We start from the raw sequence: 3,877 nt of genomic DNA, 5'->3' as shown, positions 1-3,877 counted from the left end.
CTCCCTTCTCCCTCCTCCCTCTCCCTCCTCCCTTCCCCTCCCCCTCTCCCTCCCCCTCTCCCCCTCTGTCCCTTCTGTCCCCTCTGTCCCCTCTGTCCCCTCTGTCCCCTCTGTCCCCTCTGTCCCCCATCCCCTGTCCCCCATCCCCCATGTCCCCCTCTATCCCCCGCTCTCCCTCTCTCCTTCTCTCCCTCTCTCCTTCTCTCTCTCTCCCTCTCCCTCTGTTTAAATCTTGTCTTTAATAGTCTTGAGAAAAACAAAAAATAGTCCACATTAGCCGTTCCCACTGGCAGGTCACTTGACAAATCCATCTGCTCAGCTTCTGATGCACTATAGTTTATGGAAACCTGTTCTGTATATCACCAGCTAGTTACACATGCTTCTTTGCAGTATTCTTGCCTTGGATATTTGTTGAGCATCTTAGGTTCTTGGAATACAGATCTAAATATAGCATCTGTGATATGAGATATGTATGAGAATTTAAAGTATGCAGATGAAATGTTAATAACTGAGCAATCTGAAAATGTTGAATTGGAGACATGGTCAAGCTTGATAGGGGCATGCAGTGACATCTACTTAAGAAGAGCAGACTCTAGCTTTCACAGTTCTCCATGTTCTCTCCTTCCTGAGATACCTCAAGCTCATGGTAGAGGGCTTTCCTGGTTTTGCTTGTATTCTCATTTGAATCTTGGACATTCCCCAACACTAAAAGCTGGTCCCCAGCCTGAGGCACTGTTGGAAGGAAGATGCTGAAGCCTTCAAACAGATATTGTGGCCTTACCTTTTCTCCCTTTCTCCTTTTCTCCCTCAGTTTCTGGCCTTTATGAGGGGCAGATATCTGTGCTAAGTTTCTACATGACCTCAGGAAAACTGGGTCAAGAACTTTGAAGTGGGGCTTTGCACTCAGAAATTAATCTTCTTTTTTTTTTAGCATGTAAGATATTCCTATTGTTTTTAATTAATTAATTAATTAATTTTTTATTTTCACACTTCAGATTTTTATCCTTCCCCTGTCCACCCCCTGACTGTTCCACATCCCATACCTCCTCCCCACCCCCTGTCTCCATGAGGATGTCCCCACCTACGTTATTTCTCTCAAGAATTTTGCCCACTGATGGAGCGCTGGCTGACACAGCTTGGTACTCATCACCACCTGTTTTTCTGTTTTTGATTTAATGCTCTCCTGTTCTGTCCACCTTTAATATTGGTATCTGTAGTCTTTGTTTCTTGCACATTTGTCTGTCCTTTTTCTTATGTCTGTCTGCTTCTGGACAATCTCTATGCCTCTTGTTTTAATAATAACCTCAGTGTTAATGTTCTAATAATTTAGTCTAGTTCCCTCTCCAAAGTTACAGACTTGAAGACTTACCATTTAGTTACTATGTCTAAGGCACCAACTCCTTTAATCACATGATACTTCCCTTCATCCTTCTTGTGACCTCCACCACCAATGAAGTAACATTGAATTACTTTATTTACTACTTCAGTTACTACCGATTTTACTGCTTAGGAGTTTTAGAGATTCTATCCATCTTAATTTCATGTCTATGAATGTTTATCCACATGTACCTGCGGACCTTGTGCATACAGTGCTCATTGATGCCAGAAGAGGGCATTGTACACCATGGGACTGGAGTTACAGACAGTTGTAAGCCAACATGTGGATGCTGGGAATCAAACCCTATCCTCTGGAAGAGCAGATAGTGCTCTTAACCACTGAAGCTATCTAGCCAGTCGTCATATAACTATCTTTAAAGCCTTCTTTTCCTTACCATCTCTACTGTCATGACCCTTTTTCCTTTTATACCAAACAATAGCCTACTGCCTGAATCTTTGGACTTTAGTCATATTCCATTTACTTTATTCCCTTAAGCAGAATCGGGGGTGAACAACCCATAACACACATTTGATTGGGTCATTCTTCTTTAAAGCCTTTCCATGAGCTTCCACTTCTCAGGCTCATGAGTCTGAAAGTCCTTGAGTCTGAAAGTCCTATCTTTTCATTTCCATCTTCTACCACTCCTGTCCTTCCTCACTTGCACTGAGACACTTGCTATCTTTCATAGATCACACAGTATCTTATCTCCATGATATGATCTTCTCCTTTTGGGATTCATCTTCTCTTCTTATCAACCTTCAGAAACTCAGCAATTATGTTCTGCAGGAACTCCTCCCAACCCGTAGCACTCCGAGAGGGTGGCTGTACACCTATCTTGGTATTCCCAGTGCAGAGAACAGAATATGCTATACAATAGGTTCTCAGTAAAAAGTACTTCATAAACAAGTGCCTTTTATGAAAAGAATGTTTATGTATAATTTCTTTTCTAAGTTGACTTTGAATTTTAATGTAGGTAATTTTAATGTAGGTTGCAACAGGATGTGCTAGGATGTTAATTATGACAAATATCAAAGGTAAAAAGAGAAAACCAGAGATAATCTAAACTTGCATAACGTCTGAAGGGGCACTTTTGTCATACTTTTCTCTCAAGTCCATGTGTGTAGAATATTCTTGTGAATGATTGTAGATAGAAGCTCAAAATTGACATTGGGTGGGTGTCTTCCTCAATCTCTCTGCATGTTAACTGTGGGAAGCGTTCTTCAGTTGAACTTAGAGTCTGCTAACTTTGGTAGACTAGCTAGCCAGCTTTTTCTCGGACTTGCCTGGGTCTACCTCCTGAGTGCTGGGTCTGTAGCTGGCTGGTACGCTGGCTCAGCTCTTACATGAGTCCAGAATTCGGAACTCTGATCTTCATGCTGGTGTAGCAAGCGCCATCCATTTAGCCATCCCTATGTCTTTTGTACTTTACTAATTTATCATCTAATTTAAAAAGGTCATGTTTCAGTTCTTTGTCACTTGTATACTTGACAAGTACTTTGGTTCTAACTCACAGTAGATTCATCTTTCTTCTGTTGTTAGCAATATACTATGTTTCATACTGATATGTGTATGTCCAAATCCAGTTCCAGTGACAGACAGAGTTGGAAGAGGCAAGTTACAATCACTCTCTAAGGTGTTGAGATTTGTATATATTAATTTCAAAGCTCTTTAATCTAATGATAAAATCTCTTATTGAAACTTCCAATGCAATTCAAGTTCAATGCTATGCTGACATTTGCTTCAATATGAGGAAAACAGTGTCTTCTCTATATTAAGGTAACCCAATAGACATGTTTCAAATTCTATAAGACAAGCTGTATAATTTTCTTATGGGCTATATTACAGTTGCCTCACTAGTTATGGGGAGAGCCTGAAGGCTTCTTTTGATGGGTCCTTTTATAACATACAATTGTCTTGTAGGCTTTGGTATCTTTGACACTGAAAATCTGAGAAGCTAATATTATAGTATATTAATAAAGTCAATAAAAACCCATTTAAAACAATCAAAAGACCTAGGTGTTTTTAAGAACAAAACAACAACAAAATGACAGCTTCCTTATTTATATGCCTTTAGCCTCAACTTCAAACATTACTTCATCCTCAGACACATATTCTTTCAAGCATGTCACAGAAAGCTTTTTGAAGAGATTTTCTATCAGGTTGTCTATTTCAATATGTACAGATACTTCTGAAATCTGTTGAAAGGTGTCTGAGCTCTAGTAGTAGTTCTGAATGTTTTCCTGGTCATAAACAATTCAAGCATCCTGAGATAATTCTATGGTAGCAAAGGAGATGTAAGCCTGACAAGTTCCATAACATGTTTCAGAAACATGGAGTTAAATGAGGGCAACAGCATCCATATACAACAGGAGCCACTGATGTAACAGTGAGAAACAGCAGCCATATACAACGGGAGCCACTGATGTAACAGTGAGAAACAGCAGCCATATACAACAGGAACCACTGATGTAACAGTGAGAAACAGCATCCATATACAAC

At 40.1% G+C, this 3,877-nt stretch overlaps 1 protein-coding gene across 1 annotated transcript in view; it reads right to left on the bottom strand.

The window, feature by feature from the left end:
* The window catches only part of Wdr64 (WD repeat domain 64), a 118,370-nt gene that overhangs the window by 26,033 nt on the left and 88,460 nt on the right, over window positions 1–3,877 (bottom strand). The window lies entirely within an intron of this gene.

This window comes from Grammomys surdaster, unplaced genomic scaffold (genome assembly GCF_004785775.1).
Source record: "Grammomys surdaster isolate TR1022 unplaced genomic scaffold, NIH_TR_1.0 126051, whole genome shotgun sequence".
NCBI classification, from domain to species: Eukaryota; Metazoa; Chordata; class Mammalia; order Rodentia; family Muridae; genus Grammomys; species Grammomys surdaster.
This window is presented reverse-complemented; position numbering and strand designations above follow the sequence as displayed.